The following is a 27,412-nucleotide window of genomic DNA, read 5'->3' as shown; positions in this document are numbered from 1 at the left end:
TTTTTGATAAATTTAAATAGATTGAGCTTCTACTTCCTAATGATACAAAGGAGTTCAGGATACATTTTCCATTGGATCTAAGAGTGAATAAATACTGATTGAGATTTCCCCACCCCAAAGTCAGCGACTGTGAAATTCAGGAAACAGATACACACTACTATATAAAAAATAGACAAACAACAATGACCTACTGTATAGCACAGGGAACCAGATTCAATATCTTATAACAACTTAAAATGGGAAAGAATCTGAAAAAATATGTGTGTGTGTGTGTACACATATATAGGGAGAACGGAATCACTTTGTTGTATACTTGAAACTAACATAACATTGTCAATCAATTACAGTCCAACGAAAACTAAATACATAATAATAAACAAAATCAAGGAAAATTTTTGAGCAAGACATTTGTTTCACAGAAAATTATTTTTTAATGACAATTACCTTTCTTTATTTGAGAAAAAAAAAAAACTTCATCCCAAGGTTCAGGTGATTCCATTGTACAACCTCATTTCCAGGCAATTTCAAAGATAAGGGAATTTTTCCAGATACGATCATTGATGGATTGGTTTCAAACAACCTGAAAGGAACATAAGGGCCTGAGCACATGAGTCTATATTCTTCTGTTTTCCTTTTCACCTCGAGAAAGAGTTAACCAGTGGTCTCCCTAAAATTTACATATCAACCATGCATCCTGTTCATGTATGAAAACTTCACATGATTGAATGTGCACCTGCAGAACCAGAGCCGAAACCCAGGTCCCTGAATTTCTAGGCTTGTGGCCTTTGCTGAAGATCTCAGAGCTTTGCTTAACTAGTGAACCCACGTGAGTTAGGAGTGAAGTTCCGCATTTGTGTGGTGAAGAAGTCAGTTGCAAATCTGTGACTGAGCTCTCATGGGGAAATATACCTGAGCAAGACAGCCAGCCCCGTCAAGATGAGGACTAGAAAAGCTCCAGGCCACAGTCAGGATTCTTTATGTTGCTAGCCCAGCCTTACAGCAAACACTGTCACCCACCCCCCACCCAAAACTCACCAGCCTGTAGGCTACCCCTGCTCCCAAAATCTTCTCAAGTCCTGCACTTAAGGTAACATGGTGATATCACAGTGCCAAGTTCACAGAGGGCACTCAGTGACTGCTCTTGACCTGTTACTGATGACCCCCAATGTCTGAAACATATTGGCCATGAAATAAATACTTTGTTGACTGCATTTTAAAAAAGTTAAATCAGAATTCTCTCTGAAGCCACTACGGAGAACAGTATACAGGTTCCTTAAGAAACTAAAAATAGAGTTACCATAGGAACCAGCAATCCTACTCCTGGGCATATATCCAGAAAAGAGGAAAACTCTAATCAAAAAATACACACACCCCAATATTTATATACAGCAGCACTATTTACCACAGCTAAGAGATGTGGAAGCAACCTAAGTATACATCAACAGGTAAATGGATAAAGAAGATGTGATATATATATATAGACATATATATACACACACACACATATATTGTTGTTGTTGCTCAATTGACAAGTCATGTCTGACTCTTTGCAACCCCACGGACTGCAGCATGCCAGGCTTCCCTGTCCCTCACCATCTCCCAGAGTTTGCCCAAGCTCATGTTCATTGAATCGGTGTATATGTATATATTTATACATAAACGTATATGTATAGATTTATATAATGAAATGCCACTCAGCCATGAAAAATAATGAAATATTACCATTTACAGCAATATAGATAGAACTAGAAATTGTCATACTTAAATAAAGTCAGACAGAGAAAAAAAAAATCATGATACCATTTAAATGTGGAGTCTAAAAAAGTGATGTAAATGAAGTTGTTTATGGAGCAGAAATAGACTCACAGACATAAAAAATAAACTTATGGTTACCAAAGAAGAAAGAGGTGGGGAGGGATAAATTGGGAGTCTGAGATTAACATATAACACTACATGTAACATATAGCACTATAATACATAAAATAGATAAACAATAAGGACCTATTGTATAGCACAAGGAACCATACTCAGTATCTTGTAATAATTGAGAATGGAAAAAAATCTGAAAAAGAATGTATACACAGAACTAAATCACTTCACTGTACAGTATACCTAAAACTGGTAGGCTGCAGACCATAGGGTCGCTTAGGGTCGGACACGACTGAGCGACTTCACTTTCACTTTTTGCTTTCATGCATTGGGGAAGGAAATGGCAACCCACTCCAGTGTTGTTGCCTGGAGAATCCCAGGGACGGGGGAGCCTGGTGGGCTGCCATCTCTGGGGTCGCACAGAGTTGGACGCGACTGAAGCGACGCAGCAGCAGCAGCAGCAGCATACCTAAAACCAACACATTGTCAATCAACTATATTTCAATTTACAATAAATTAGAAAAAAGAATTCTCTATTGTCCAAACTCTGAGTTATTTTGTTCAGATTAAGATTAAACAAATGTTTATTGACTGTTCATTGTTATGGGGCAGGCGTGGTCATATACATGCTCATTGTGGCTAAATCTGTACAGTCAGCCTGGCTGACAGAGGCTATCCTTCAATAAACTTGCATTGTTGTGGTGGGAAGTCCCTCTACTGGAAGAAATAAGCAGGGCTGGGTGAGAATTATCACAATTAGCTTGCAAGAATTTGGGAGGTAGAGGTGCCTGAAAATGCTGTTGAGGTCAGGAGGGCATCTAACTCAGTTCTCTGGAAGCCAGGTGCTGGGCATAACATGAAAGGCAGGACAGAGAAAGCCACAGACAATGCCATCGGCCAGGTGAGAGTCGGAAGGAGGATGTGGTTGGAGAAAATGGAGATCAAAAGCAGTGTGGTTGGAAGTTGGCCCTCAGACTCCAGGAAGGGAGGACCATCAGAGGAAGCCACAGGAGCCCAGGAGCAGAAATCATTTTGGTGAGAGTCTTAAAGTGGAACAAAGGAGAAAACAGGAGACAGGAGAGTGCCTGGACCAATGGTTTGAGGATTTTGCAGCTCTCCTTCCTGTCCTCCCTATCCAATTTCACTTCTCACTCATGGAGGGGAGAGATTAAGAGTTTGAACTGAGAAACGTTCTTTTTTTGCTGGTCTTAGCAGCCAACATAAAATGTTAAAAGGAAAAGAAAATGAACACCTGTGACTAAGGGGAGCAGGGGTACCATGGTGGCCAAGGGCAGATTGCAGCGATCTGTTTCCTTCTCATTCTGTTTCCAAAATACTCCAAGGACATGTTTGTGATGCACTAACCTGGAAGGAAAGGAAGAGATCTGAGAAGATACAGATACAGATGGAAGGAGAGATGCCTAGGGCATAATTAGGCAGTGGGAGGCAAGCTGAGGAAGGGAAAACAGATTTGGAAGAAGTCATAGAAATAGCTGCAAGGCCCTAGAGAGGAGTTGAAAGTAGCACTTACAAAGTCATTCTGGGAGAGGAGGGAGACAGCCGCACTGGAGGATGGTGAGGGGTGGGGAGGGGGAGGATGAGCAGGCATGGAAGTTATGATGAGAGGGCACCATTGCACCTGGGAGGGACTCTTGACACTCTGAGGATCCCAGCTGCCCCCATCTCCAAATGCCCCTCCTTTAACTGCAGGCGGGACCCTTGCTGCCACCCTCATTGGGTCAGGGATTAAGTCACAACTCAGTTTCAGGTGGAGTAGTTGCAGTGGAAACAGATGACAGATGACACACCATAAGAGGGAAAATGTAAGGACTCTGCTCCTTTAGAAGGATTCTGCTTGCTACTCTCCTGCCTTCATCCCCCGCAAAGAGAATATCCATTATCTTGGGGCCATCTTGAATAACAAACTCTAAGGAAAGAAAAAGGGAAAACAGCAGCAATGCAAATGTTTTTCTAAGGAGTGAATTTTCCATGAGGTGACAGTTTCTCCTTTCTCTACTCCCCACAGCCAACCATGTATAACACATTTCCTCCTGGTCTGGTGGCAGAGAAGCCTCTTGGGATGGAGAACTGGCTCTTGTTAAGGTCAAGGCCACTGGGGCTGAGCATGCTTTGGGAAGTTCCTTCTCTGTGGCCTCCCTACTTCCTCCACCCAAATCTCCAACTCCACTCTGATGGAAAGACACACCAAGGAATACAAAGAGAGGGCATAGATAATACAAGTGATCTGACTATAGAAGTTTCTTGTGCACATGTCCACAGATATGAAAGAATATGTTCAGGAAAGATTATGGAGAGGATGACCAAGAGTCCATGAACTTCAGGAGAAAAATATCCAACCTGAGGAATAGAGATAAAAGATGTTTTCTTAAAAATGAACAAAAGCACACAAGCCATAAAACAATAACTGAACTTTTGATATCTGTGTCATTGAACTCCAGAGGAAGAGGAGAGATAGATACAGAAAATATCTTTGAAAAAATAATGTCCCCAAATTCCCCAAATTTGGTGAAACATATAAAGTTGCAGATTCAAGAAACTCAGTGAATCACAAACAGAACAGATACAAAGAAAAGCACGCACAGAGGCTGAAATCCAAACTGCTGAAAGCCAAAAAAAAAAAAAAAAAAAGGAAAAGGAAAACATTGTCAAAAGCAGCTAGTGAAAACCACCTTACCTATCAGAGAACAATGATTGGAATTACTGCATAGTTCACCTCGGGGACAATGGAGGACAGAAGATAGAAGGACATCTTCAAAGGTGTGAAAGGAGAGAACTCTTAATCCAAAATCTCATACTCATGAAAATATCCCTCAGGAATGAAGGCAGACATTCTCAGATGAAGAAAAACTAAAAGGACTGCTAAAGGAAGTTCTTCAGACTGAGAAATTATACCGGAGGGAAACTTGAAACTTCACGCACAAAAGAAGAGCTGCAGAAATGCCTGGTATCTGGGTCTGCATGATTCAGGTTGCCTACTTCCATATGCCATCTACACAAGCCTTCCCCATTCTTCCAGGTATAGTTGCATGTGCTGTGTTTCTCCAAGGTCAGCAAATGCATTATGATTATTCTTATATTCACCTACAGTGGCTCCCAGTGTCCTGTGTATATGAGGTAGGAAATTGGTTCAAAGACTCTGGAGACATAATATCTGGATTCAAAGCCTAAAGCTTCCACTTACTAACTGGGAATCCTTGAGACAATTACTTAACCTCTTTATGCTTCAGTGTTCTTATCTTTAAAATGGGAGGGTAATGTATCTCCCTTGCATGTTGCCAAGAAGATTAATTTAACTTATATGCAGAGTACATCATGAGAAACGCTGGACTGGAAGAAACACAAGCTGGAATCAAGATTGCCAGGACAAATATCAATAACCTCAGATATGCAGATGACACCACCCTTATGGCAGAAAGTGAAGAGGAGCTAAAAACCCTCTTGATGAAAGTGAAAGAGGAGAGCAAAAAAGTTGGCTTAAAGCTCAACATTCAGAAAACAAAGATCATGGCATCTGGTCCCATCACTTCATGGGAAATAGATGGGGAAACAGTGGAAACAGTGTCAGACTTTATTTTTGGGTGCTCCAAAATCACTGCAGATGGTGACTGCAGCCATGAAATTAAAAGACGCTTACTCCTTGGAAGAAAAGTTATGAGCAACCTAGATAGTATATTGAAAAGCAGAGACATTACTTTGCCGACTTAGGTCCATCTAGTCAAGGCTATGGTTTTTCCAGTGGTCATGTATGGATGTGAGAGTTGGACTGGGAAGAAAGCTGAGCGCCGAAGAATTGATGCTTTTGAACTGTGGTGTTGGAGAAGACTCTTGAGAGTCCCTTGGACTGCAAGGAGATCCAACCAGTCCATTCTGAAGGAGATCAGCCCTGGGATTTCTTTGGAAGGAATGATGCTAAAGCTGAAACTCCAGTACTTTGGCCACCTCATGCGAAGAGTTGACTCATTGGAAAAGACTCTGATGCTGGGAGGGACTGGGGGCAGGAGGAGAAGGGGACGACAGAGGATGAGATGGCTGGATGGCATCACGGACTCAATGGATGTGAGTTTGAGTGAACTCCGGGAGTTGGTGATGGACAGGGAGGCCTGGCATGCTGCGATTCACGGAGCCACAAAGAGTCGGACACGACTGAGCGACTGAACTGAACTGAACTGAAGAGAAAGTGATTAAAACAGGCCTGGAAACCTACTATGTGTTAAGTGTGTCAACCACTATTGCAAGTGCTTGAAAATTACTAAATAATTATGCCTAGCATGGACTGATACATCATCAGCCTTCAATTTCAAACCCAACAGTTATCTAAGGACTAAACTAATCTCATAGTAAATCCTATGCTACTTGTATTTTTGTAAAATCTATATCAAAACATTTTGAAAATCAGAGTGGTCAAGACTGTTCTCTCTTTTCTTTTCAGGTGCACCTTCCCTGACCAGAGATCCAATTACCTGCCCCCACCCTCCCCCAGGAAGCATGGAGTCTTAACCACTGGACAACCAGGGAAGTCCCAAGAATGTTCTTTTGAGAAATCAAATCTCAATTGTAATTGATGTAAAACAGAACATAAGTTGACAGGTAGGATTTTGCAAATGAATAATATCATCTGGCACATAAAGCTTAACCATGTCTCTTCACTCAGCTAAACAGAGTATTTTTATCACACGTTCTTTACCAGTCCTTACCTTGAACTTTCCTCTAATGGTTGATATTTGAAGTAGATTTGCAAAGACAGATGTGTCCATTCACATTTCTAGGAAATACAAACTCCAATCCCTCTGTCAAGTTCTGTCATCAGAAACTTACCTACTTAAGCCTCCCATAGAAAGCCCTTCAAAATTCTATTTTGATATGTCTTTGATTTTTTGGTCAAAGGTCAATATAAGAAATGGCCATATAAAGACTATCCTTGCATTTGCTGTAAAACTGCTAAAATATAAAGACATTTTTCATTATACAAATTTTACAATATAAATCCCCAAAGATACTCTCTCCTGACAAATTACTATCAGTACTTATGTTTGATAATAAAAATTGTATTCAATGGTTTGCCACCAGGTAGCATACTAAAATAGCCTTGAGTAGATTTTAACCCCTCTTTGTCCCCAGGCCTTACCTTGTACCAGTTAAATCAGAATCCTGGGGAACGAGGGGCTTCCCAGATGACTCAGTGGAAAAGATTTCGCCTGCCAATGCAGGAGACTAGGGTTCCATCCTTGGGTCAGGAAGATCCCCTGGAAGAGGGAATGGCAACCCGCTCCAGTATTCTTGCCCCGGGAAATCCCATGGACAGAGGAGCCTGGCGGGGTACAGCCCACGGGGTCACATAGAGTCAGACTCGACTGAGCACAAGCACACACACACCTGGGGAATGCGACTCAGACTTGATGATTTTTTAAAAAGTTCCCCAGGAGTTTGCCCGTTGTTTGTTTTTTAAAGATTTTTTGATGCGGACCATTTTTAAAGTCTTTATTGAATTTGTCACAGCATCGTTTCTGTTTTATGTTTTGGGTTTTGGCCGAGAGGCATGTGGAATCTAAACTCTCCAACCAGGAACTGAACCCACATGACCTGCACTGGAAGGCATCGTCTTAGCCACTGGACTGCCAGGGATGTCCCCTCCAGGAGGGGGCCCAGGTATCGGTGCTTCTGTCTTTGTGTGCAAGTGCACTTTTGAGTGTTTCTAAAACCTTCTGTGATGATGCCCCAGCAATTAGCAGTGAGTGCATCAAGCTATCCCCCATGGTGGTCTCTGACTCTGTTAACAGCAGTATATGACAGCTCAAAACTCCTAAGCATAATTTAGGTGATATTATCCAAACTCGGAATTTTCATTTGCCCACATCTTTACTTCATACGTGAGGTTGGTAGGGCTGTCATAATGAAAGTAGCGCACGCTGCAGGACTTAAACAATGAAAACGAACTTTCTGACAGTGCTGGAGGCTGGAAATCCAAGACCAAGGTATTGGCAATTTGGTTTCTCCTGAGGCCTCTTTCAGAGAAGGCAATGGCACCCCACTCCAGTACTCTTGCCTGGAAAATCCCATGGATGGAGAAGCCTGGTAGGCTGAAGTCCACGGGGTCGCTAAGAGTTGGACACAACTGAGCGACTTCACTTTCACTTTTCACTTTCATGCATTGGAGAAGGAAATGGCAACCCACTCCAGTGTTCTTGCCTGGAGAATCCCAGGGACGGGGGAGCCTGGTGTGCTGCCGTCTCTGGGGTCGCACAGAGTCGGACACGACTGAAGCGACTTAGCAGCAGCAGCAGCGGCGGCCTCTTTCCTTGGCTCACAGATGCTCTTGCTGTGTCCTTCCACGGTCTTTCCTCTGTATGCCAAATCTCTTCTTCTTATAAGGATTGGTTTAGGGTAACTCAAGTGCCTCATTTTAACTTGATGACCTCTTTAGAGACACCACCTCCAAGTTTAGTTCCATTCTGAGGTCCTGGGGATTAGGGCCTTAACATAAGAGATTCAGGGAGGATGCAATTCAACCCATGGAAAGTCTCTTTGCACTTTACTGCTCCCTTACAGTCATTTGAAACATTCCTGGATTCATCTCCATCTATTTTATATTTCATTATCTGCAAAAGCTTACTAATTGTCTGAGCCTCTTTTTCCCTGCCCTCGAAGAGGGCCCTGGGAGCAGGACTGGTTTATGCACACTTGCATGAGGCCTGAAGTTTAAATAACCAGTGTAGACTTTAGCGGGCTTCCCTGGTGGCTCAGATGGTAAAGAATCTGCCTGTGAGGCAGGAGACCCAGGTTCAGTCCCTGGATGGAGAAGATCCCCCAGAGAAGGGAATGGCTACCCACGCCAGTATTCTTGCCTGGGAAATCCCAAGGACAAGAAGAGCCTGGCAGGCTACTTCAGTCTCATGATCTAGCTGGTTCCTCCCCATTGGTAATTTTAAAAAGAAAGGAAGAAACATAACCCTCTCCAGGTGATGGGAATGTGTAACCAGCACTGAGAGCTACTGGTTTCAATGAATGGATGAGATTGAAGAGAACTTTTCCAGGTGAGGAGGAGGAAGAGAAGTGTGGGACATGAAAGTAAGATGCTGCTGCTGCTGCTGCTGCTGCTAAGTCGCTTCAGTTGTGTCCGACTCTGTGCAACCCCATCGATGGCAGCCCACCAGGCTCCCCCGTCTCTGGGATTCTCCAGGCAAGAACACTGGAGTGGGTTGCCATTAACCTGGTGTATTTGAAGGACAGTGAGAAGACTGACTGACAGGAACCAGAGATCAAATCGCCAACATCTACTGGATCATTGAAAAAGCAAGAGAATTCCAAAAAACATTTACTTCTGCTTTATTGACTATACCAAAGCCTTTGACTGTGTGGATCACAACAAACTGTGGAAAATTCTTCAAGAGATAGGAATACCAGACCACCTGACCTGTCTCCTGAGAAATCTGTATACAGGTCAAGAAGCAACAGTTAGAACCAGACATGGAACAACAGACTGGTTCGAAAGTGGGAAAGGAGTACATCAAGGCTGTTAATTGTCATCCTGCTTATTTAACTTCTAATTAGAGTACGTCATGAGAAATGCCAGGATGGATGAAGCACAGCTGGAATGAAGACTGCCGGGAGAAATATCAATAACCTTAGATATGCAGATGACACCACCCTTATGGCAGAAAGCAAAGAGGAACTGAAGAACTTCCTGATGAAAGTGAAAGAGGAGAATGAAAAGGCCAGTTTGAAACTCAACATTCAAAAAACCAAGATCACGGCATCCAGTCCCATCAATTCATGGCAAAGTGATGGGAAAACAATAGAAACAATGACAGACTTTATTTTCTTGGGCTCCAAAATCACTGCAGATGGTGACTGCAGCCATGAAATTAAAAGATGCTTGCTCTTTGGAAGAAAAGTTATGACAAACATAGACAGCATATTAAAAACATAGACATTACTTTGCCACAAAGGTCCATCCAGTCAAAGCTATGGTTTTTCCAGTAGTCATGTATGGATGTGAGAGTTGGGCCATAAAAAAAGCTGAGTGATGAAGAATTTATGCTTTTGACCTGTGGTGTTGGAGAAGACTCTTGACAGTCCCTTGGACTTCCAGGAAATGAACCAGTCAATCCTGAAGGAAATCAGTGCTGAATATTCCTTGGAAGAACTGATGCTGAAACTGAAGCTCCAATACTTTGACCACCTGATGCCAAGAACTGACTCCGTGGAAAAGATCCTGATGATGGGAAAGATTGAAGGCAGGAGAAGAAGGGAACGACAGAGGATGAGATGACTGGATGGCATCAGCGACTCAGTGAACATGAGTCTGAGCAAGCTCCAGGAGTTGGTGATGGACAGGAAGCCTGGTATGCTGCAGTCCATCGCAAAAGTGTTGGACACGACTGAGCAACTGAACTGAACTGACCTGAGAAGACTGATGGGCTAGAACTGTGGATTTGACTTAGAAGTTAAAGAACAGAGTGTAAGGCTTGTAGAACCTGTGTACAGACAGGAAAGACAGGAGGGATGTAGAAACCAATTCAGCAAGCTCAGCTAGTTGGTTATTACAGAAAAATAGGTGTAAGATAATGAGGACTTTGCCAAGCTATGACACTGAAACAGCCACGTAGGAATAGCATAAAGATTGGGAAGGAAGGACTGGGAGGACTGCTAAATGGATGAACTAACTGGTAAGAGATATATGTTAAGGAGATTAAAGTAAAGGGTGTGCTATAAACGATTCCAAGGTCTCAAAGCTTATAGTCTAGAAATATGCTATTAACAAAAAATAAATGAATATAGGAAATTGTTGTCATGGAATAAAGAGCATGAATTTGTCTAGATCATAAGCTTGTCTATGAAATTTTAACCTTCTAAAGTCAGGGATAACATCTTATTTATTCACACATAGCATGATGTCTTATGTGTAACAGCTGCTCCATATACTTCGGTTGGCTAGAGTTAAATGAGGTAGAATCGTAACACCTAAGTAGACATCCAGATATGAATATAAACATAACAGAGAAGAGAAATTAACATGGAAGAGATGAGCAGGAATTGAGGCTTCTCGCATGACAGAGCCCTCTGGGAAACATACTGAATGTCTAACAAGGGTTTTAAGCATCTCTGCAGAACCTCTCCATCCTGCATCCTCTTTTCCTTCTCTCTCTGGCTCACCCACTGTAAGAGACATCAGTTGTTTTCATCATCCAGCATTCACTCCCTTTGCCGGTTCCTCAGTTTCCTTTCGGAGAACTTTCCCCTTGCAGGGCATGTGGTCTGGTTGGGACTGTCTGTCAGAGTGCCCTGCCCACTCCAGCTAACATGTCAAACTACTATTTAGACATCAGGACTGTTCATTATATTCAACCTCTCCTCTTCCTGGAGGCCTTCCTGGACCACTGTGCCTTCCATTCCCCTCCTCTTCTTTTTTTTCTTTTTTTAATTTTAATTTTTTTTTTTTACTTTATTTTACTTTACAATACTGTATTGGTTTTGCCGTACATTGACATGAATCCACCACGGGTGTACATGTGTTCCCAAACATGAACCCCCCTCCACCTCCCTCCCCATAACATCCCTCTGGGTCATCACCGTGCACCAGCCCCAAGCATGCTGTATCCTGTGTAGAGTTCATGTAGTTCAAACTAGCAGCAAGTGCCCTTTTTACCTAAGCTGGGCCAACCAGACTCTCTCTCCTAGATCCTTGGTGTTGAGTAACCAGCTCAGAAGCCAGAACTTTTGTGGCTGAGTCCTGGTGACAGTGCCCACCAGGTCTGTGAGATTGCTGTGAGGTCTCTGTCCTCTCCATAGCCTGTTTACTCAGCCTTGCTGATAATTACCCTTCCACTACATCCCCTCTCCGTAGTTAACCAGAATTAGTTTTTGTTCCTTGCAAATAAACCTTAACTGACTGCATTATTTCCCATTGTTCAAATTTTGCACAACTTTGCTTTGCATCCAAAATCAGAAGTGAGCATACGATATCCCATGGTCTTTCTCTCTCCTTTTTTAAGGCTCATCCCAGGGATTCTCATCTTTATTTCAAAGCAGACAACTTCTGACAGCACATGGTGATGAGAAGCAGACAGCTGACATGCTTATACCTTCCATGTCTCACACCTACTAACTCATTGTCAGAGGTGCCTGGGACCCTTCTCCCCTGGATTATAAATTGTCTGGTTAAAATACTGTCTCTCTTCCTACTCCATTTATTTCTCGAACTCTAAACCCCTCCCAGTGTATGTCAGATGCCTGTCAGGAGTGTCTGAGAATGTTTCTCCATCCCTTCTTCTTTCCTGTCTCTCTATCCAATATCTTCTTTCTTTGAGCAACCACTTTTTAAAAAATAACTAAAAACTGCAGTGCCCCCAACATCACTAACATGCATAAAGGAGGCTCTGCTTCACTCATGTGTGAGAGAAACAGATATAAATTCTGGCTGTGGAAGTGTGGGCTTCCATCAGACCCAGGGATCAACGCCTTTTACCAGGCTCAAAACAAACAGCCCTCACAGCGATAATGTTACTTGGTATTTCTCCAAGCAATTCATAGACATGAAATAATTGGCTGTCAATTCTTCCTAAAAGAATGAGAGTGATTCTGGATCTGATCCTGTCCTGTTTCTCAGACCTAAACACAGGGCCCTGCATATAAACTGTGCTGAACAAGATGACTTCTCACAAGGAAAAGAGGGGGAGAAGTGAAGAGTGTAAGAAAGATAAAGAGAAGACCTACCATTCATCTAACAACTATTGTGAGTCTGGGATGACAGTTTGGAGAAAAACACTCCAGGGTTCTGGCTGAGCTCCGGTTCCATTTATCACACTTGATAACTCCACAAAGGGGTTTCCACAGAGGCTGGGCTGTCTCCAGCCATCCCTCAAGCTGTGGTCTTATGTGTTTGATGATTCTTCTCTTGTGTTACTGGCCCTCTTCCTTATACCACGTTCAAGTATTGCCTCCCTTATCAAAGCAAATCAGTTTCAAACTAACACCTGTAACTTGTGTATGTACAAACACATATGCACATAACATCTGTACTTTTTTTTCCTGTTCCCCGTTCTCGTTCGGGACCAGGGCCTGGGGAGGGAAGTAAAGAAAGAACCATGCCTGTTAGCCCAATGTTTTGCAATGATGTGACTGGAAAGAATTCAATGAGATTAGGGACTGGCTTATTCCTTTTCAAGAAATTTTATCATCAAAAGGAAGACGTGCCTTCACCTGCTCAGAGAAATCATTGGCTGAACTTCTTCACAGAGAGACACCCTGTGAATTGCAAAAAAAGAAGAAATGCAGGGCGTAAAATCAAGAGCCAAGCCTTTCCATGGCTTTACACACTGGTCTACCTTAAGATTACTGTGTTTCAGAGTTTTGTCACACACAAAATCCTCTCCTGTGCCTTGCTTCTCCCAGTGTCAACAATAATCACTCACTTCTGAGTCAGGGAAGTCTGACGCAGCAAGTACAATCCCCTCAACAAACCCCCTTCTCTCATCTCTCGATTGTCACCCTGGTACAGATGAAGCCGTTTGGCATTAAATAAAACAGATACGCAACAAACCAAGTTTAGCACCAATCATCTGGAGGATAGGTATTTGCCTAATGGCACAAAATGGATTTTTTTAATTGTATAGTCTTGTTCTCATAAATTCAATAAATTATATTAAAGCAACTTTTAACATAAAATTCCTATAAAAATAAAAATGTTTTACATGTTACAAAACCAGCTATAAATCAAGGCGCCTCTTTATTGTTGTTTGCCTGTCAACACATATGTGTATTCACCTATCTTAGACATTCTGTTTGTGTGTGTGTATTTCACCACTGGATTGTAAATCTCCTCAAGGCCAGAGACTATTGCCTCCTACCCATCCAGGCTTCAAAAACCTAAACTAAGGAATTAAAGAATCAGGAGAAGAGGAAATCAGAGGAAATAAATGTGACAGCCTACGACTCAAACAGGAGAAACTTCTAAAACACCATAATGCTCCTGGTGCCCCTTCCTTCAAAGATGCTTTGTGGTTATTACACTTCAGGATGGAGAAGAGCAATAAAAGTGTACCCGCCCATCAACACATCAGCTTTCAGTTTTTCAAGGTTTTTTTTTTCAGATTTGTAGTTACTTTCCTCCAGTGTAATGAAAGTTGAGTGACCTATTCAGAGTGTGCATAGAGCAAGAATGTGAGGGCACCAAGCCCAGTCAAGTGGCTTAGCTCTTGCTGTAGCCAAAGGAACCCCATTAAGCCAAAAGCTCAGCTGAGGGCACTGGATAAGCACGCACACGTGGAGCCTGTGAGCATCGTCACTGATCTGAAGAGCCAGCACAAATCAGGGGATGCTCAGGGGAGCCTGGAGTAGGTGCACACACTCTCTAGCAGCGTCTCATGGACCACAAGAAGGAATGGAAGGCCTCTCAGAATTCCACTCTGGAACAAAAGTCAACCAACATGACTGACTTCAGTGGGTGGATGATCAAATGGTGAGACTCATTACCTCTTGAAATGGGACAATGAAAGAAACCTGCTCTTGAAGTAGGAAGGAAATTCCAAGTTTTATTTTCTATGCTTCCAAGTTTGTTCGTGTATTTGGTCTCCAGTTCACGAAAATAGGTCTCCACCAGAATTTTCTGAGATGGCTATATATATATTTTACTTGTAGGGAAAATTGAAAGCACCACAGGTTAACTGAATACAGTCCACATAAACCCACATAGATTTCAGGCTGTTTTTCTGTGGATTTTGAAGTCGAATGATATCTAGGGTAAAGACTGTAGGCTTTGGACTTGGACAAATCTGAGTTTGAGTCCAACTTTTCTAATTTGCTGTTTGTTACCTAGAGCAAGTTATCTGAGCTGCAAATTCATATTCTGTAAAATAGGAAGAATTATTGCTTAATTTATCTAGCTGTAGAATTAAAATCAGGTAATTTACATCAAATATTTGACATTCCCTATTCTATAATTTTTTCATTACCAGCTTGGTCATTTCTTGTGTCTCCTTAATGGATGCATTTTTTCCTTTCAGTCCCTAATTTATTGCTTTAATAGAATTGCTTTTGAAACATTTCTGATATATTGGATTTACTTTCAATCTTCAGGCTGCTCCCTCCCTGTCCCTGGTCAAGTGGAGTGGCTCTGTGCTGGAAAGGCACAAACTGTATCTCAGGCAGGAGGAGCAAGTCTTAGGGTGAATGTTGGTTTCACTTCAGACAATGCTGTGGCAGAGCCAAGTCCAGGTATGCAGGTAGGATGGGGAAAATAAACACAGAGGGGTCTGCCATTAGAACCCTCTCCATTAATACAGAAGGAAGCAGGAAGCAGAAAACTGTTTTATCACAGAGGCAGACAGTTCACTGAAATCACACATAGGAGGTAAGAGCTTATATATACCGAGCATTTACAATGATGCCAGGAGCTGTCCTACATTGACTTTTGGCAGCAGCCCTGTGACACAGATAATATTGCCATCTCTGTTTTACAGATGAGGAAACATGGGCTCAGAGGGATGCAATACTGTGCCCAGGATAAAGCCAACTGTAACACAGGTTACCTGGCTCTGGGTCCCTGTGAGAAGCCTCTGTGTGTGTTAAGTTGTTCTAGTCATGTCCAGCTCTTTGCAACCATATGCACTAGTCCACCAGGCTCCTCTGTCCGTGGGATTCTCCAGGCAAGAATACTGGAGTGGGTTGCCATGCCCTCCTCCAGGGGATCCTCCCAGCCCAGGGATCGAACCCGTATCTTTTATGTCTCATACATTGGCAGGAGTGTTCTTTACCACTAGCGCCACCTGGGAAGCCCGAGAAGCCTCTAGGCCATGCTAATTTGGGACAATGGAAGAGCCACGTTTTCTACTTAAACACAAAATGAAAACAAACTATTCAGAGTGATTTGGACATGTAAGGGAAGCAGTAGCCCTGTCTGTGCCTGCCTGGGATGGAGACTGTGCTTGCTGTGCTGGGAAGGCGCAGGAGAAAGGAGGTATGTCTGAAAGATGAAAGGCAGGCAGACAGAACAGACTGAGTTTCATAGGACATTTTTAAAACAAGCAAGCAGCAGTAATTAGTTGGAGTTTATTCTCAGTTGAGAGGCATCTACATGTTCCATCACAAAAGGTTGTCCAATAAGAGAGCCACAAGCTGTGGATGGTTTGACTGAGTTAAAGAAAGACAAGAGCTCCTTAATAACCTTTTTGAGTAGCGGTTCCATAATGTGACTAGAAGGGACAGATTAGCATATGTAACTGAGTGCTGTGTTAGTCAAATTGTTGATGCTGAGAGTGGTGCATTAGTTTTGGTGATACTGCCCGTGCTGAAAAGTGTTTGGGGGATTCCTTTAAGACAAATACTTAATTAATTTATTAAATTAAGAGTCTTATAATTGTGGCGTGCAGGATCTTTAGTTCTGGCATATTGAATCTAGTTCCCTGACCAGGGATCAAACCCGGGTCCACTGCATTGGGAGTGTGAAGTCTTAGTCACTGGACCACCAGGGAAGCCGCTCAGGAGACTCATTTTGGGTCTCTTCTACATCACAAGGCCATCCCTGATGCAAATCACATTCATTCACCCCACCCCAAGAGGGCACCACACCAAGCACTGGGAGAACAAAGCTAGGACACCAGTCTCACCTAAAGTCACAGTTAGCAGACAGATTACAGTTCCAACAACCTACGCCACCAAGTTCCAAACGTAAAAGGAACAGTAACACTGAGTGCTATGAAAATCCTGGCACAGAAGAACTCTGTGCCACTTGAGCCAGGCCGGCTTTTAACAACCAGAAGATGGGGGGGGGGGGGAGGGCGGGGGGCGGGTGAGCGAGGGTGAGGGGGATGACACAAAGCCAAAGGAACAAGAGAGGAAGATACAGATATCCTGGGCTCCCTCAAATGATCAAGGTGGGCTCCCTCAAATGATCAAGGTCAGCTCCCTCAAGAGGCCAAGGTGAGCAGGAGCATAGTATGTGCTGGTGGGGATGGAGCTGGGCTGTAGAGACAGGCTGGGTCAGCTGCTCCGAGATTTGAATGCCCACTGCAGATGTCAGCACTTCAGCTTCTAAGAAATGAAAACCTCTGAGTGACTTTAAGTGTTAGAATGACTAAACTGTGCTTCAGGAAGACTCATGTCCTAGTGGCACATAAAATGGACTAAGGCTTCTTAAAGCCGACATCTGAATTTTGGAAGAATTCTGAACCAAGTTTGACGAATAAGAAAGAAAAGTGATAGGAAAGTGTGTGTTGGTTTCTTCAGAAAACAAGGTATTGAACAAAATAGGATAGATAGATTATAAAACAATCTATAGATTGTAAAACAGATTTTCTTCTGCGGCTTATAAATGGATCAGAAGGCACTTCCAAGAAGATTCAAGAAAAGATTTTGGAGGAAGAAAACATAATAAAAATAAGTGTACAGTCATCCCTAAAGCACCCACTTTCAGGGACAACACCAATTCTGGTGAATAATCAGTTTACTCTTTTTAAAACGAGTGGAATGATTCAAGTTACTCTTGAAACAGATTATAATCCATCACCAGAACCAACTTCTGGAATCCCAGGGGACCTTCTTCTCCACCTGTAGTGGCTCCTGATGTGTCAGCATAGCAAGGGTCCATCGTCAGTTATTCACATGCTGATTTAGGTCCTGCTGTGAGGGAATTTTGCAGATGTGATGAAAAGTCCCCATCTGTTAATTCTAAGGGAGAGTATCCTGGTGGGCCTGACTTCCTCAGCTGCAAGGGAGGCGGAGGGCTTTAAAATAAGGGCTGAGGCTTTCCCAAGAGAAAGAGACTAAATTCTACCTGTGGACAAGAACTTCATCCCATGCCTGGAGTCCCAGCTTGCCCTAAGGCTTCAGACTTATGCAGCCAGACCCCTTTACTGAACAAATCAATGCCATGTAATAAATCCCTTATTGACATGCACACACACATGATGTGTACAGAGACACATAAATATGTAGTAGGGTGATTTTATATACACACATATATGCATGTACATATCTCATACTAGTTCTGCTTCTCTGGTGGACTTCTAACACACAGTTTACTTTGAGAGCTGACAATGTGAGGGGAATATCCTATAAATGAATTAATTACAGAAACCCCATTGTTGGAAACAACTTGAGTTAAAAGTGAAGCTGTTGTATATGTTACTTCTCTGAGCATGCCACACACTGTGAAATGGTTCCATTCTTAAAACTGCAGAAGCTTTGACTTCTAATCTGATCCCATAAGACTTGAGCACAGGAATCTTAATCTGCGGTCTACAAACACTTGAAACTGTAAAGCTTTTCCTCAAGTGAGCCCTTATCTTTCACCAGATTCTCAAAGAAATCCATTTCTCTTCATGCTTACTTTGAAGGCTATTGATACTCAGGTTCCCCAATGATTAACCGTCCATACAATATGAATGAGTAGCTGACCCCATGGCTGCCTGCCTTGTTCCAAAATTAGTCCTGAAATTTTACAGATTTTTTTTTTTTTTTGGCAGGGGGATGCCACTTGTAACTAGTAGGAGAAATTCAGTAGGTAAATTAAGTCTTACCTTGATTAAAAGTTCATAAATATATGGTGAGACAATCCACCTAAGAACTCCACAATAAATAAGAATATCTAATAGTCAAGAGAATTAGTGATGCAGAAAACACAGTTTGTCACCTTAATTCATTCTGAGAGTTTAACAAAATTAAATAATGATCAATTAAAGAAACTCAAAATAATTAAATTGCTAAATATTAATTCTGTTGTGCAAAGAGAGGTTTATATTTTATACATAAAAATCAGTAAGAGTAACCAGTCTAGATTCACATTAAAAGCCCATGTTAGAGGACTTCCCTGGCAGTGCAGTGGTTAATAATCTACCTGCCAAGGCAGGGGACCTGGGTTGGATCCCTGGTCCAAGAAGTTTCCACATGCCTCAGAGCAACAAAGCCTGTGCACCACAATTACTGAGCCTGTGTGCTTTAGACCTGTGCTCAACAAGAGAAGCCACCACAGTGAGAAGCCCATACATTGCAACTAGAGACTAGCCCCTCGAGCAAAGCAACAGAGACCCAGTGCAGTCAGAAATAAACAGATAAACAAATAAATAAAAGAATTTTAAAAGCCAACATTAAGTCTTCCAATGAATTAAAGGATTTCAGCCTGTAACATGTAAGAACTTCTTTGTTGTCTTATTAAATTTCTTACCAGTTTCCCACGTTCAGTTCAGTTCAGTTCAGTCGCTCAGTCGTGTCCAACTCTTTGCGACCTATGGACTGCAGCATGCTAGGCCTCCATGTCCATCACCAACTCCCTGAGTTTACTCAAACTCATGTCCATCGAGGTGGTGATGCCATCCAACCATCTCATCCTCTGTTGTCGTCTTCTCCTCCAGCCTTCAATCTTTCCCATGAGCATTAGGGTCTTTTTCAGTGAGTCAGTTCTTCGAATCAGGTGGCCAAAGTATTGGAGCTTCAGCTTCAGCATCAGTCCTTCCAGTGAATATTCAGGACTGATCTCCTTTAGGATGGACTGGTTGGATCCAGTCCAAGGGACTTGCAGTCCAAGGGACTCTCAAGAGTCTTCTCCAACACCATAGTTCAAAAGCATCAGTTCTGCAGCGCTCAGCATTCTTCATAGTCCCACTCTCACATCCATACTTGACCACTGGAAAAACAGTAGCTTTGATTAGATGGACTTTTGTTGGCAAAGTAATGTCTCTGCTTTTTAATATGCTGTCCAGGTTGGCCATAACTTTTCTTCCAAAGAGCAAGCATCTTTTAATTTCACGGCTGCAGTCACAATGTGCAGTGATTTTGAAGTTCCAAAGAATGAAGTCTATCACTGTTTCCACTGTTTCCCCATCTATTTGCCATGAAGTGAGGGGACCAGATGCCATGATCTTAGTTTTCTGAATGTTGACTTTTAAGCCAGCTTTTTCACTTTCATCAAGAGGCTCTTTAGTTCCTCTTCACTTTCTGCCATAAGGGTAGTGTCATCTGCATATCTGAGGTTATTGATATTTCTCCTAGCAATCTTGATTCCAGCTGTGCTTCATCCAGCCCAGCATTTCTCATGATGTACTCTGCATATAAGTTAAATAAGCAGGGTGACAATATACAGCCTTGACGTACTCCTTTCTCTATTTGGAACCAGTCTGTCGTTCTGTGTCCAGTTCTAACTGTTGCTTCTTCACCTACCATACAGATTTCTCAGGAGAAAGGTCAGGTGGTCTGGTATTCCCATCTCTTTCAGAATTTTCCACGTTTGTTGTGATCTACACAGTCAAAGGCTTTGGCATAGTCAATAAAGCAGATGTAGATGTTTTTCTGGAACTCTCTTGCTTTTTTGATAATCCAACAGATGTTGGCAATTTGATCTCCAGTTCCCTTGCCTTTTCTAAATCCAGCTTGAACATCTGGAAGTTCATGGTTCACACAACTGTTGAAGCCTGGCTTGGAGAATTTTGAGCATTACTTTGCTACTGTGCGAGATGAGTGCAATTGTGCAGTAGTTTGAGCATTCTTTGGCATTGCCTTTCTTTGGGATTGGAATGAAAACTGACCTTTTCCAGTCCTGTGGCCACTGCTGAGTTTTCCAGATTTGCTGGCACATTGAGTGCAGCACTTTCACAGCATTATCTTTCAGGATTTGAAACAGCTCAACTGGATTTCCATCATCTCCACTAGCTTTGTTCGTAGTGATGCTTTCTAAGGGCCACTTGACTTAGTACTCCAGGATGTCTGGCTCTGGGTGAGTGATCACACCTTTGTGGTTATCTGGGTCCTTAAGATCTTTTTTGTATAGTTCTTCTGTGTATTCTTGCCACCTCTTCTTAATATCTTCTTCTTCTATTAGGTTCATACTATTTCTGTCCTTTATCTGCCCATCTTTGCATGAAATGTTCCCTTGGTATCTCTAATGTTCTTGACGAGATCTCTAGTCTTTCCCATTCTACTGTTTTCCTCTGTATCTTTGCGTTGATCACTGAGGAAGGCTTTCTTACCTCTCCTTGCTATTCTTTGTAACCCTGCGTTCAAATGGGTATATCTTTCCTTTTCTCCTTTGCTTTTCACTTTTCTTCTTTTCACAGCTATTTGTAAGCCCTCCTCAGCCAGCCATTTTGCTTTTTTGCATTTCTTTTTCTTGGGGATGGTCTTGATCCCTGTCTCCTGTACAATGTCATGAACCTCCGTCCATAGTTCTTCCAGGCACTGTATCAGATCTAATCCCTCAAATCTATTTGTCACTTCCACTGTATAATCATAAGGGATTTGATTTAGGTCATATCTGAATGGTCTAGTGGTTTCCCTACTTTCTTCAATTTAAGTCTGAATTTGGCAATAAGGAGTTCATGATCTGAGCCACAGTCAGCCCCAGTCTTGCTTTTGCTGACTGTATAGAGCTTCATCTTTGGCTGCAAAGAATATAATCAATTTGATTTTGGTATTGACCATCTGGTGATGTCCATGTGTAGAGTCTTCTCTTGTGTTGTTGGAAGAGGGTATTTTCTATGAGCAGTGTGTTCTCTTGGCAAAACTCTATTAGCCTTTGCCCTGCTTCATTCTGTACTCCAAGGCCAAATTTGCCTGTTACTCCAGGTATTTCTTGACTTCCTACTTTTGCATTCCAGTTCCCTTAATGAAAAGGACATCTTTTTTGGGTGTTAATTCTAGAAGATCTGGTAGGTCTTCATAGAACCATTCAACTTCAGCTTCTTCAGCATTACTGGTCAGGGCATAGACCTGGATTACTGTGATATTAAGTGGTTTGCCTTGCAAACGAAGAGAGATCATTCTTTCTTTTTTTATATTGCATCCAAATACTGCATTTCAGACTCTTTTGTTGACTGTGATGGCTACTCCATTTCTTCTAAGGGATTCTTGCCCACAGTAGTAGATATAACAGTCATCTGAGTTAAATTCACCCATTCCAGTCCATTGTAGTTTGCTGATTCCTAAAATGTTGACGTTCACTCCTGTTTGACCAGTTCCAATCTGGACATAAGGCCATCTTCAGGCTTTCCTTCCTGGTTTTCCAGCTCTTTTGATCTGTTCCTACTATTCCACGCAGGGTTTTTTTAATTATTATTCTGACTGTGCTGGGTCTTCACTGTGGCAGCTGGGCTTGTCTGGTTGTGGCACACAGGCTTAGTTACCCTGTGTCACATGGGATCTTAGGTCACCGACCATGGGTCAAACCTCCATCCCCTGCATGTGTTGAGGGGATTGTTAACCGCTGGACCACCAGGGAAGTCCCCAAGTTCTAATTGTTTTCTGGTATTTGTTTCTGTCTTAGCGTGCTATGCTGCTTTCTGGATCTTAGTTCCCCGACCAGGCATAGAACCCCAGATCCAGGGCAGTGGAAGCACTAAGCCCTAACCACTGGACCACCAGAGACTCCCCCAATCTCTAATTCTTAAATCCAATTGTCTCTAGGTATCTTCACTTCGTAAGTCACTGGAATCTCAAAGCTTCATGTCCAAGGCCAAAATTTCAATTTTCCTCCCTAAACCGGCTCCTCTTTCTTTCTCATTCTTAGAAAACTGCCTCACCTCCACCCAGCAGCTCCACAACCTCCTTTTCCTTCAGGCCCTACATCCATCAGGGCTTCCCCTTGGCTGTATCCCCCATCTTTGCACCTCATGTCCTCACAATGCCTCCTCCCCAGCACCATGCCCTGTGATGGAGGCCACCCTGACCACCAGAGTCATCACCCCCTGCCTGCTCTGCTTCCCGCACAGAAGCCAGAATAACACTTCAAAGCTCTAAATTAAATGACATCTCTCCTTTGCTTAAACCTCCCGATGGCCTCCGGCCTTACCTGAGAATGAAATCCCAATGTCTCACTTGCACAAGGTCCTGCCTGCTCTTCCTGCACCCACAGTGGTCTCTGAGGTGCTGCAAGTCATCGGACCCTGCTTCTTTATTCGTGTCTACCCTGGTGTCCTGTTAGGTCTCAGAAGGCAGGACATCCAAGAGGTACACACGGCACCTAACACTGTCCTGAACCCAATAAACATCTGCCAGATGAACGCGTCGCTGTCTCAGCATCCTGACTTTATTGTTCCACCTCTGTTAGTTTTTGTGTCTAGATGTATTTAGGAGTGCCATTTTATTTTGGTTTTCTCTGGTTTTAAAGGAAAAGAATTTTTTAAATACTTTCTCTCTTCAGGTAACTAAGGCCAGACTCACTGCCCAGTCTCATAACATGGGGCATTTAATTGCTGCCTCAAATGCCTTTTTGTTGAGGTATGCATGTGAGTACATGCTCAGTCATGTCTGACTCTTTGTAACCCATGGACTGCAGCCCAGGTGGCACTAGCTGTTTAAAAAAAAAAAAACAACCCGCCTGCCAATGCAGGAGATTAAGAGATGTGGGTTTGAATCCTGGGTTGGGAAGATCCTGGAAAAGGAATTTCCTGGAAAAGGAAATGGCACCCCACTCCAGTATTCTTGCCTGGAAAACCCCATGGAGAGAGGAGCCTGGGGGGCTACAGTCCATATGGTCACAAAGAGTCGGACACGACTTAAGTGACTTAGCACCACATTGGACCGTAGCCCACCAGGTTCCTCTGTCCATGGAATTTTCTAGGCAAGAATACTGGAGTGGGCTGCCATTTCCTATGCCAGAGAATCTTCCCAACCCAGGGATGGAACCCATGTCTCTCGTGTCTCCTGCATTGGGCAGGCGGATTCTTTACTACTGAGCCGTATTGCCATTCCTCAAACTCCTTCTTAATGGTATACATAATAGAGCCGCACTGCCTACAGAGGCTGAGCTTATCACTATTTTCTTAGCACACTTACTGAAACTATTTTCTATGAGCCAAGACAGCACATGAATAAAACAGTTAAATAGGAATTTTGTCTTTAAAAATGTGTAAAGATGGCTAAGTCACCTTTCAACATCAACCTAGTTAATACAAACAAGAAATTGAATTAAATCTTTCAAAGATAGTTATTTCTTCATTTAATTTCTGTGTTTCTATTTTTTTTAATTCCCCTGCACACAAATGTATGAAATGCATCTGTACCTACTTATGTTTAAAAGACAATTTGGGGGAAATTTTTACCATTAAAATAATAATTTGTCCTGACTGAAACATCTACAAAAAACATGTGGCTAAAAATTCTTAGAAGACATCCTTAAACTAGAGGTTCCTTTGTGGTACTGATTCTGCTACAATTCTGGGCAGGTCTTAATTCTGAGCAGTTTTCTGCTAAAAAAAAAAAAAAAGGAAGGAAGGAAGAGGAAAGGGAGGGAGGGAAAAAGGAAAAGAAACTGGACTGAATGATTTTTGAAGTAACCATTTCCACTCAAAATTTTCTTGGTTCTGTTAAGAACTTTCCTTTAATCTACAGAGGTCTGCAAAGCAGAATGGTAGTAACAGCTACTGTTTCTTACTAACCCCCTAAGCATACAACATGCTACATGAAAATTTTTACATGGGTCAGTTCAATTAATGGAGTTTATGATTATTATCCTCTCAATTTACAGGGAAGAAAACAAACTTAAGCTGGAAAATTCAGTCACACACACAAGCTTTGTTTGCTTTTTAACAAACATGATCCTCAGCTGCCAGAAAGGGGAAGGGCTGAGCAGACAGGAAGGATTTATGAACTCAAAAAATGCAAATCACAATGACATTGCCTTAAACAGGTCTCTTGGCAAAGTCAGCAATTTAGGAGGCCTGTGCTACCTGCCACTGCCTGTAGGACAAAGTGAACATGTTTATCTCAACCTGCCAGAGTCAACAGCTGTAGCGTCTTTTCTTCCAAAGGCAGGATTTCAGTACCACACTAAGGAATTACACGGGTATTTATTCTCTAAATTCAAGTGCAAACCTGAGGTACCTCAAAGAAAGAACATTAGATATGCCAACAGAATAAAAAGATAAACTGAAACTAACATTTAGGCAGGCATCAATGACATCTGAATTTACAATATTTCCTGAATGTTATCCTATGTGTAATATTAACATCAGGATAGTTAACTAAAATTAAACACACCACAAAAACTATGTACCAAACCACATTTTTTAAGTTTTTATGTTTCAGGTTTTTGGCCACTCGAGTGCCACGTGTGATCTTAGTTCCCTGACGAGGGATTGAACCCAACCCCCCTGCCCTGGCAGCACGGAATCTTAACCACTGGCCTGCCAGGGAAGCAGCCACAAATCATACTTTACACAGAAAATTATGCCTTCAATCATATCCTCAGGAACATTAAAGTAAAAGTTTAATGAGTTTTACACTGAGTATTGCACCTTTTATAAACTATTTGCTAAATTTTGCTTGAGTCTTTTTTCTTATATATAGTTCGAACTTTTTCAATTGGTATGAAATGTATTTCCTTTTTTTGAATGGTCCGGTGCCATCCTGACAAAGTCAGCTTCAGAGCTCAGCTGAAATCAACTCACAGGAATAAATCCCTCAATTGTGAGTTAACAGAGGCTGATAAGCAGTTTAAAAAACAAAAATATTTTTGAAGCACTTATACCTCAGTTGGCCTCAGAAATGGCATTTGACAAACTTGATCTTTCTACTTAAAACACTAACATCAAATGATTTTAACAGAGAAACCACACAGCAAGCTAGAGTTTGAGATAACCTAACAAGAAATGTCTCTTCCATCATGACAGGTAAGACAGGTAACCTGTCTTAACTACACAGGAAGTGGTTTTGCCCCATTTCTGTGTCTTTCTATGGGAGCACTCACATGCTCTCTGATGCTGAGAAATAAACCTCCAACTAATAAAATATTCTTTGATACATTAGTTACCGCAGGAAGTGGAACATCTATTTCCTTAAATTGCTCCATGACACAAAGTAACACATAAAGAGCATTTAGTAAGTGCTGAGTAAATCAGATGTCACTGAAATATCATCATCAGTCCAGACACTGAAGAATCACTACAAAATTGGCATCCTAAAAAAAGTGAATCTAAAATACCTCCCCCAAAATTCCAGTAATTGTTTAAAAGGCCGAATTATAAATAAATCTGTGATAGTTTTACTAATATATATTAAGGTGGCTGTACTGTACTAAAATTTTTGTGGCTGACAGTTTGAGAAGTCTGCATTTTAACTGTTCCCAAACCAAAGCTTAACTGATAGAAAAACTACATGAAAATCCTCAAAGCAGGAAAAACATTTTCTATAGTGATGTGTTTCCGAAATACTAGCCCGTGTGCCTGCTGCAGAGGCCAACCACCACCAAAATGTCAGTCTGGAGGAGAGAAAGGTTTACTGAAGAGCTGCGCAGGGAGACGGGTGGCTCAAGCCCCCCAAAACTCCAAACTCCTTAAGAACCCTCTGTAAAGCCTTTTCTAGGAAAGAGGAGAGAGGGGCGGGTGAGCTGTTGCCAATGTCTTGGTAGCAGATCCTCTTTTTTAAAAATTAATTGACTGTGCCAGGTCTTAGTTGTGGCATATGGGATCTAGTACCCTGACCAGGGATCAAACTCTGGACCCCTGCATTAGGAGCTCAGAGTCTCAGCCACTGGACCACGGTCATAGTTAGGGAACAATGCTAATATAAACCTCCACCAAACAAATAATATTCTTGGTTCTGACAAGGAAGGATATGGTCCCCAGGCACAACTGTCAGCCTCAGATCCAGTCCTGGCTGAAAGGAGATCTCAGCTGGCAGCTCCCTCAGGGCCAGGTCTCCAGATCCTATCCAACCATCATTCCTGAGGGAGCCAGCCACCCATGGCCTAACCAGCCCTCAGACCACCCTATAGCGGGGGAAGGAGAGTAGGTTCCTCAGACAGTGACCCATACTGAGGGCTGCTGCCATGAGGTCGCAGAGGCAGGAATTGGGGAGAGGGTTGCTGCTGCCTCAAGGCCTGGGCCCAGCCAGTGAGCAGCCTTGATGAGGGCTCGGGAACCCGCAGGACAAGGCCCGGCCTGTTCCCTGGGCTATCAGTTCACCTGCTTGCTGGAGGCCAGGTGAGCTGGAGAGCTCCAAGGAAGAAGGCCAGGATTCACCTCTTACCTTACTCTCCACCTGATGATCACCACGCTGCCAATCATTAGCTGAGCTGAACCCCTAACAGTCGCTCACTGACAGCTGCTCAGTTGGGGGAGGGGCCCACTCCAGCATGGACCAGTGGCTGAGCAGGACCACTAACGGTTGCTGTCAGTCGCTCATTTGGGGGAGGGGCCCACTCCAGCATGGACCAATGGCTGAACAGGACCACTAACGGTTGCTCACTGACAGTTGCTCAGTTGGGGGAGGGGCCTACTGCAGCATGGACCAATGGCTGAGCAGGACCACTGCCGGTTGCTCGCTGACAGTTGCTCTCTTGGGGGAGGGGTCATTGCGGCACCAATCAATGGCTGACCGACCATAAACGGTCTTATAGAACCTGCTGCCTGGTAACAGGGTGGGGGCTCCTTACCTCCCGCAGCAATGGCCATGTACTAAGGGTTGCACACGGCTGTGTTATATTACATAGGGTTCTATTTTTTCCAGTGGAAAAGTAATGATTAAGAAGGAGCTGGATAACAAAGATAAACTTGCCCAGTTACAATGACAGGTGTTAAAAAAATAGCCACAAGAAACA

At 42.7% G+C, this 27,412-nt stretch overlaps 1 long non-coding RNA gene across 1 annotated transcript; it reads right to left on the bottom strand.

Annotated features, from left to right (window-relative positions):
- Nucleotides 1-26,963, bottom strand: LOC138417348 (uncharacterized). Its single transcript, XR_011248088.1, has 3 exons — nucleotides 26,842-26,963; nucleotides 2,113-2,338; nucleotides 1-580 (listed from the first exon to the last, which is right to left on the bottom strand). It is a non-coding gene; the product is annotated as an uncharacterized lncRNA (long non-coding RNA).
- Nucleotides 26,964-27,412: the final 449 nt, after the last annotated feature.

Source organism: Ovis canadensis, chromosome 13 (genome assembly GCF_042477335.2).
Source record: "Ovis canadensis isolate MfBH-ARS-UI-01 breed Bighorn chromosome 13, ARS-UI_OviCan_v2, whole genome shotgun sequence".
NCBI classification, from domain to species: domain Eukaryota; kingdom Metazoa; phylum Chordata; class Mammalia; order Artiodactyla; family Bovidae; genus Ovis; species Ovis canadensis.
Note: the sequence above shows the minus strand (reverse complement) of the source record. Positions and strands in the feature narration are given on the sequence as shown.